This window comes from Humulus lupulus, chromosome 4 (assembly GCF_963169125.1).
Source record: "Humulus lupulus chromosome 4, drHumLupu1.1, whole genome shotgun sequence".
Lineage (NCBI taxonomy): Eukaryota > Viridiplantae > Streptophyta > Magnoliopsida > Rosales > Cannabaceae > Humulus > Humulus lupulus.
In genome coordinates, this window is record NC_084796.1 from 113483706 (window position 1) to 113493013 (window position 9308).

Here is a 9308-nt window from a genome sequence, read left to right on the forward strand (position 1 = left end):
ACTATGGTTTATTAATTTGGCAAACCTAAGTTGGTTTATTGATTATTTTTATAATTTGGCAAACCTAAGTTGGTTTATTGATTATTTTTATAATTTGGCAAACCTAAGTTGGTTTATTAATTATTTTGATGATTTGGAAACCCTAAGTTGGTTTATTAATTATTTTAATAATTTGGCAAACACTACTACAAAAAAGGTTTTTTAGGACTAGCATTGCGAGTCCTCTATTTGAGAGCCTTAAAAACTAAGGTTTTTTAGGACTCTCTTTGCATGCCCTTAAAAGTAATTTTTTTAAAAAAAAAATACAGCTACAATTTTAATTTTGATTTAAAAATATATATCCATTTGAGTGTCGAATATGTATCAAAAGAATTTTGAAAAGAAAATACTAAAAAAATGGCAAAAAAATTTTACGAAATAAATTTAAAATTTCTAAACATGTATTGTAATTAGCTAGCTATAATATCATTCATTTTGCTCTAACCAATTGTAAATATGACATTGCCCATTCTTCTCTAACTTCGTCAATTTCTTGAGTAGTATATGGTTTGTTGGAGGTGAACTGAAAAAAAAAAAACAAAAATTTAATTATAATTATATTAGTTGTAATAAATTCAAAGCATATATAAAAATTGTACTAGATTAATACTATGTAGTTGTATATTGTTTATTACCTGTTTCGACAAGAAATGCTTGATATGAGGGGCATTGATAAGTACATTCTTCATCATCCTCATAACGTAATGACTATTGAATCCAATGAAGTTCACCTGTCATTCTAGTTACTATAGAAGAGAAATAAAGAGCTAGTATCAATTACTAACATAAAAACATGAAATACTTTATAAGGATCTACATTCTAACACATGCCAAATAATATGGGGATAATTGTCAATAACACTTACTTGTAACCAAAATATGAAAAAATTACATCCCGGTTTCCAACAAAATGCCAATGCATGAAAACAGACACAGGAACCACAATGCATGCCAATACATCCCGGTTTAATACTACTAAGCATTTGGCACCTTAAATTTAGAGCATCCTTCCATCACAGAATGCCAAGAATCCATCAAATACAAAGCCCTTAAACTTAAATCCTAGCTACATCGACACGTAACACAGGAAAGATTAAAGCCACTGATTTTATTGATTTCAACAATACTAATGGTTTGTTAATAATAATGGTTTGTGTTTATATGCATTGATTTCAACAATACTAGAAAGATGAATAAATGTAAGACATAAGTTACTTTAGCTTCATCATTATTCCACTTAAACTAAACAAAGCAAACACTTAAAGAAATTTCCTTGATGTGATCAAATATAGATCCTTGATCTCTCTTGGTATATATACTAATAATGAATGATCTCATAATATTACCTAATCAAATGCAAATCCAATTTTTTTTATTATGTTTTTACCATGCAATGCATGAAATCATCAAAATTTTGTAAAAAATAGGATCCAAATCACAATGAGTGATTTGGATTTTAAGATCCAATCAATCACATATATACCAACTAGAATGTGATTACCAAATTTAATGTAATAGTAAAATAATAAAATAATTCTAAATTTTTAATAGGACAAAGATATAAATTTTTGGTATCATATAATTTCACTCACATATATACTTAGTATCTTATTATCAAATTTTGTACACAACTTAAAACAATAATTAATATATAAGTATGCAAACATATGTAATCAATCCAAAAAAAATAATATATAATAAATCAACTCTTTTGAGGCTCGGATTAAGCAAATTTTGTGATTAGTAGCAAAATTGAAATTCAACTTAATTATTAATTAGACGGTCAAATGTTAAATATCCGGATCACAAATTTATCATTGTGGCAGTTATCGTTTTCATATTTCCACACAAAACTAAGTACAAAAAAATCTATAGAAAATTGGGCAACATATCCCCTAATTTACTAGCCTAGCCATCTGTCACAATCAACACCAACATGTCAAACAAATCAAACAGCACAGGTTTTCATCCATATATCACCGCAGCACACAAAATTATCAGAACCTACTTCACTAAGACATGCAAGTTCTCAATCTTCTGTTATCACCGCAGCACACAGAATTCCCAGAACCTACTTCACTACGGATGAATATCTAAGATATTCAAACTCCACAAAGTACAAAAATATTTGACAGATAGCCATAAATAAGAAGTCTTAACACAACAAGGAAACTATTTTTTTATAATTCAAACTCAGATAAGCTCTAATAAAAATCTTTAAAATTTATGAAAGTAAAACTGCAATCAATTTCTAATTACATGAAACATGTTTGGTATTAATTACCTGTTCTACACCTTGAACTGAGGACCTTTCCTTTCTGGAAGCATCACCATGTTCAACTTCAGCAGCTAAACTATCATGGACGTCCACAGCATCCTATTAACAGTGGCAAACGTGAGAAGTAAAGGCAGTGAGAATATTTACAAAAGCAATTCATAGTGCTTATAATAACAGACCAATTTCAAGCAAAAAAATATTCTAAATGTTATTGCTGCAGTGTAGGAATAAAATCCACAATAGCATGAACTACTAAAAAAGACTCCAGCAATCAAAACCATCACACAAGAAAAAGAAACTGACATTATTCTTCCTTATGATACTACAACAAGTAGATGTAGCTGTTTCGCATATGTATATGTAGAAAGAAAAAATTCTAACACTATACAACTTCTAGTTCTCGTGCTGCTCAAAATAATGAGTTAATGAAAGCATCAAAATATAAATTAGTAAAATATAACCATGGCATGGTCCAAGATATTCCTATATTAATTATTTATAATTACACTTATTAATTTAGAGATGAGTAGTCTGTAGACCACAACAATAATTAAGGTAAATCAAATCATAAAGATTAGTTAAATATTAATTGATTTTTGAGTATAGCTAAGCTAAGGAGGATTGAGTCCACTTAAGAAGCTATATGTGATTGTTTTACAGTAGTACTACTAGTTGTACATTTCAAGAAAAATTACATAATCCTCAACAAATTCATGTTATACAGTTACAAAGGAAGCCAAGATATGAATAACAACTAACATTTTGTGCACACAAGTTTCAAATTTTGACTAATATACAGTTTAAAGAGATTACTAATATGGCATGAAAAAGATCACTCATAAAGCCTCCATAGGACATTCCTATCCTTGCCGACATAACTCACTTAAAAATAATAAAATTGTTAATAGAGACTGAGTGTACCAAACTTCAATGGCGTGAAGTTTGCATTCTTAGGCTTCACTTTATTTTACCAATCCTTATTTATATTCTACATTTAGGATTGACTAATTTCTAAAATTACATTCACATGAAGACAGATATTTCAGTACCAGATGTGTAGTTGAGTTGTGCTTAATTATACCTGTTCCATTTCCATACGAAAGATCTAATACTTTGAGCTTTGCTCTCAGAATTTGCATGATCACCGCGAGTAATCCAAAATGCCCTTTCAGGTCTCCAATCTGAAAGTTTGCATTAAAATCAAATGAAGTTTGAATCTAATAAACATTAATTTGAAATCTAAGCTCAATTAATTAAACCAGATTTTGTAATCTTACAACTCATAATTACTTTGGACACTTTAATTAATCTTCCATAAGCATTATTATTACAAGGGAGAGCCAATAATTTTGAAGAAAACTTTGATTTCATGAATATTCAATCACCTGACAACTTAAGCCTAAATGATGATTGAAAATTAATCAAATTCTTAAGTAATTCTTGTTATTATTACCTTCATGAATTTGGGAGCTCCAAAGTATTCTTCTTGTTGAAGACGTCAATATATATACTCATTAAATAAGTTTTTAGAATAATGAAGTCAATATATATACCCATCTCCATCAAACCTGCACACAGAGCAAAGGAAACAAAATCAGTGTCCAAATCTGACACCTAATATACAAGTTAGTTTCAAATGATCAAGATGACAACACTCAATTCAAGAAGACTTTATTTTTATATAAAATACAAGGTTGTTTATTCAGTTATTAGTCCTAGGTTTACTAATTTTAGTAAGTTTGGTTAAGTCCTATGTATAATAACCAGATCAGTTTCTTATCTGTAGACTAGCATTTTACATTATTCAAAGTAAGAAAATCATTGAGAGAGTTTTGAAAGCTCAAGACTTGTTGTTACTCTTTTCTCTTTATTATTGCTTTCAGTTAAGTTAAATCTTTTGTTTCCAACTATCAGATAACCACCTAATAATAGTTTTACATCTGAACTAGTTAATTTATTTATTTATTCTGAAAAATTATTACGCTGTGATTTTTCCAATAAGGAGGTTAAATGACAAAAAGAGAAATGTGACCCTTCGAAACAAAATAAACTAAGCACAAAATCTATCAAAAAAATGGTTTTCAAGAGACCAAAACAATATGAATAAAATTATTAAAATACCTAAAACCAAAAACAGAAGCACACTGCGAAAACAGAGCAAAACTAAACAAGCACAATTGAGAACAAAACAGTCAGACATATAGTTTATTTTCCATTTCTTTGACCTCATCCTCATCACCTAATAAAAATAGTATTACTTGAATATATAAATTCTTTATAGTTGAAAAATCGAGAGGGAAACACAATGATAGCATTTAATACAAACAAACACATTAAACAAATTAGAACCTTCTTCCTAATGTCAACAAACTTTATTTCTCTATTTTACCAAGACAAAGAAGCAAATTCTTTCCAGTTAACAAGGTAGAGAAACAAGAATCCATTATTACTCTATTTTAGTTCTAGTTAGTAATAATATCCCAACAAACAGTAAAGAAGGATAAGAATATGGAGAATGACACAGTGTAATAGCATTATAAGGATTACAAAAAATATAAACAACATTTGGGGTTTTGGGAAAAAGCAATATTAAATGAGAAAAAAGAAAAAGACTTCAAGCAATGGCTTTGGCAGTGGCATTGCCTCCAAAACTTAAAAAATTGGTAACCACTTTTTTTCACTACCTATAATTTGATTAATACAACTTATAAAATGATCAAAAGAAAAGATGTGTAGATACCAGTGATATCCAGCTAGTGGAACAAACTTGAGACCAACTTGAAGAAACTCTCCATTTAAGCACTCCTACATATGTATAGTATAGCATATATATACAGTAAGAAATTAAGTCTATAATAATTGACTATAGACTCATCCCTACGGTGACTATAGGAATTAAGTCTATAATAATTGAAACCATGGATCAAACTCATAAAGTAAGAAATATTTGTAATTATCGCCTACTGGGACACATGAGCTTTCGTTACTTTGATCGGATGGAGTAGGTAGTTAATAAAAGTCTATGGCGTTTTATTAATTGAGATGTTTTTCTATTGAACTATGTTAATATTTGCGACTCTCACCTACCAGGACACATGGGTTCATGGCTAGTTAAAGTACCTAAGAAATATAAGATAAGTGATTTAGTATTTTGCTTATCTCAAAACATTTTGTATGTTATGCTATTTCTAAAAATTTAATGAATAAATGGTTGTCAAGCAATGTGTAGATTTCTACTTAGTTGATAATCGTTGCTCTAGGGTTCCCACCTCATACTCTCTCTAATATCTAAAAGTTTTCTCTATGGTGAGAACCTCATAAAATTTTTGTCCAACAACAACATGATGTTGATTATGGACAACATTGAGTTCGTGATAATCAAAGATATTCCTATTTTTCCTATGCAACAATAACCAAATCCTTCAAAGAGGAATGTTGATGGTGGTGTGAGCAAAGGAAAGAATGCTACTACTACTAAACAAGCTCAAGGAGAAGCTGCTTTAAGCTTCTTCTTCGAAGAGCAAGAGAGGATGAAATTCATACAAAAAGAATAAGAAGTCCACTGGCAAGGCACCAAATGCTGCGAAGCATCTTAAAGATGGGCTTGATTATAAGTACACAAAAATGGGAGTGTTTCCAACTACAAGGAGACTGGAAATTGGAATAAGATTGTCTGACACTCAAGGAATATGGAACCCAAGAGGAGAAAGGGCCAAAGAACCACTAGGGCTAGTATGTTCAAATGTCTAGGGACTTATGAATGTTCAAGTGAGGGGTGGTTATGAGTATTTTTTCACCTTCATCAATGATTTCTCTAGAGACTCATGTAAGTACCTAAAGCATAGGAATTTCTGAGAATTTTTTAAGAAGTTGAAAGAATTCATTACTATGGCTTTAAAACCAAATTAAGTAAAATGTTAAAGATATTGCGATCTGACAGGCGTGGAGGATATTTGGATAATCAGAATCAAGATCATTTTATTGAACTTGGAGAATTGTCTAAAGAAATTGCCCCAAGGACTCCACAATAGAACAGTGTTTCTGAGCGGCGTGAATCAAACATTTTTGAAACTATGTGTTCTATGATAAGCTATTCAACTCTACCGATTTCTTTCCCATATATTTTCTGGAGACATACTACCAAGACCGCATGTGACACTGTTTAAATGTTATGCCGTCTCAATGTTATCTCCAAGACACCACTAGCATTATCGAATGGTTGTGAACCTGGTTTACGTCATTATGGAATTTGGAGGTGTCCTGTTTATGTCCTGAAGAAAAAGGTAAGAAAGCTAGAACAACGAACTGAGGTTTGCTTATTTGTTGGCTATTCTAAAGGTACTCGGGGTGGTCTATTTTATAGTTTAGTAGACAAGAAAGTGTTTGGCTCTAAAAATGTTATTTTCTGGATAACGACTACATACTTAATTTCAAGTCTCGTAGCAAAATAGTATTAGATGGAAAAATGATAAACTATTGTTCCATCCTCATCGACACAAGTCAATGAAAACAAGGTAGATTTAGAAACCACTAATCCAAGTTAGAAAGTTACGATGCCTTGTCATAGTGGGATGGTTTCTCATAACTCGGTACCTATGAAATGGATAGTGAAACCCACTAGCTGGTTGGGGACACGAGTAACAATGATCCATTGGCCTTTAAACTGGCAATGGGTAAGTGTGAAAGGGATATTTGTCTGGGATCTTGTAGATGTGCCATTGGACTTTAGCCCCATGTGGTGCAAGCTGATCTATAAGAAGAAGAGAGGGGTTGATGGAAAGGTCGAGATATTTAAGGCTTGACTCGTGGCAGAGAAAGAAAATTAACTTAGAGAAAACTTTTTCTCCAGTAGCCATGTTAAAATTCATTTAGTATACTCTCATCCATAGCTGCAACTCTTGAATAAGAGATAAGGCAACTGGATATTAAAGAAGCAATTTTAATGGCTATCTTGATGAGACCATTAACATGGATCAATTAGAAGGATTTAAAGTAGTTGGACAAGAACGTCGGCAAGCTGAGTAGGTAAATCTATGGACTTAAACAAGCTTCACGCTCCTGGAATGTAAGGCTAAATGGAAACATTAAGAACTAAGGTTTTGAACAAAATGTAGGTGTCCCTTGTGTTTGAAAACATAGGGAAAAAGACATTGTGGTGTTATTAATCCTTTATGTAGATGATATCTTATTCATTGAAAACAATGTCAATAAATTATCAGACATAAAAAACTGGCTGGAAACGAAATTCCAGATTTTGTTGTAACAAGCCGTGTTCTTGGTATCCAGAACATCAGGGATAGAAATAACTGAATTTTGGCTCTATCTCAAGCGACCTACTTAGGTGACGTGCTTGTTCGTTAACAAATTCTGAGAAGGGATGTTTAGTGTCTTGACATGGAATTTATTTTTCTAAGCAGCAGTCTCCCCGGACTCCTCAAGAGAAAGAAAATATGTAACGAATTCCTTATGCATTTGCAATTAGAAGTCTAATGCATATTATGTTGTGCGTTGTGACCGAAGATCTTCTATGCAATGGGAGTGGTGAGCAAGTGTCAGTAAAACCTTGGAAATAAACAATAGATGGAGGTCGTTACCTTTGATGGACTAAAGACTATATGTTAGTCTTTTTCAGGTGGATCTTTGAATCTGTTAGGCTACATAGATTCAGATTTTAGAGCGATGTTGATGACGAGAAGTCTACATCTGAAAAAGGTGTTTACTCTTGGGGGTGGAGCTATGATTTGGAGAAGCGATAGGTTGTCTGCCATCTCAGCAATTGTGATTTGGAGAAGCGTTAGGCTATCTATCATTTTGGAATCCACCTTGGAGGCTGAGTACATAGCTGTGTTTGTGGCGGCTAAGGAAATAGTCTGGCTAAGGAATTTCTACACAGATCTCAGTGTTATTCCAGAATTGGATAAACCACTCATTTTGTATAGTGACAGTAATGAGGCAATGAAGAGAATGCACCACATTATCAAGGATGTGTGGTGAAGGCGTGATGTGAAGGTGATGAAGATAGCGTTGGAAGGCAATCTTTCATATCCCTTTACAAAGATATAAGCAAAGAGCATAATTGTGAAGCATGTAGAGTGCATGGTTTTGAGAAACATGTCCCATTTGTTTTAAAACGGAAAGTGAGAGTTTGTTGGGTTTTATGCTCTTATAAAACCATGTCGGACATGTAACACGATTTTATATTGTCGATAAAAGTAGTTGAAATCATTTAGTTTAACAACCGCGTTGCTTGCTTGTTTTATTACATGAATATTAAAATAATACAATCATTTATAAATCCTGAACATATGGATAGTTACAATTATAGTGACTATGTCACAGTAGATTATAGTTGTAATTATATGTTCAAAAGAACGAGTCCTAATATTAGACCAATGCATTGGATTTCCACTGATTAGGAAATCTATGATATGATCTACTTACACATTCGAGGTTTAGTGTCTTGTCCAAGGCATTGACCAAGTAGATAATAACGGATATATCGCAGATTAGGACGATATTGATTATTGATTAATAAAATAGTATAATTATTATCGAATCTAATCAATGTCACAATGTTGACCATAGGTTAAGTCGATCTTAATCTTGAGTGATAATATTCTGCTAATTATATTATTTAATTCTTTTGACTTGTTCATTACCCGCTTACCCTATGGTCTAGCCCATACTTAAATCTTGGAGATTTAGTAGTGTAATTGAGTGGGAGTATTATTCATAGATATGAAATCTATAAGTTTTGTATGAGAAGTGAAAAGATGATTTCCTTAATAGTTTTGTTCAAAAAGTTAAATGATTGAGATCTCATTTCTGTGATTAAGTTTACGAAAATCATTTAGAAGGAACTTAGTGAGAGTTAAGGATAAAATACTAATGAGGGGTAAAACGGTAATTTGCACTGGCTCGTTAGAAGTCATCGATAGAGGATTGACTGACGATAAAGGTTATAACAATGTATAATGTATTTATGCTTTGG

General features: G+C 31.8%; 1 long non-coding RNA gene across 2 annotated transcripts; it reads right to left on the minus strand.

The window, feature by feature from the left end:
* Positions 1-307: 307 nt before the first annotated feature.
* LOC133830731 (uncharacterized) lies at positions 308-5142 on the minus strand. 2 transcript variants are annotated; one of them, XR_009892190.1, is made up of 6 exons: positions 5058-5142; positions 3771-3885; positions 3399-3498; positions 2324-2416; positions 675-785; positions 308-562 (listed from the first exon to the last, which is right to left on the minus strand). It is a non-coding gene; the product is annotated as an uncharacterized LOC133830731 (long non-coding RNA). The 2 variants fall into 2 exon arrangements; XR_009892189.1 differs by lacking the exons at positions 308-562; positions 675-785; positions 2324-2416 and having other exon boundaries at positions 2967-3498.
* Between the last annotated feature and the right edge of the window lie 4166 nt (positions 5143-9308).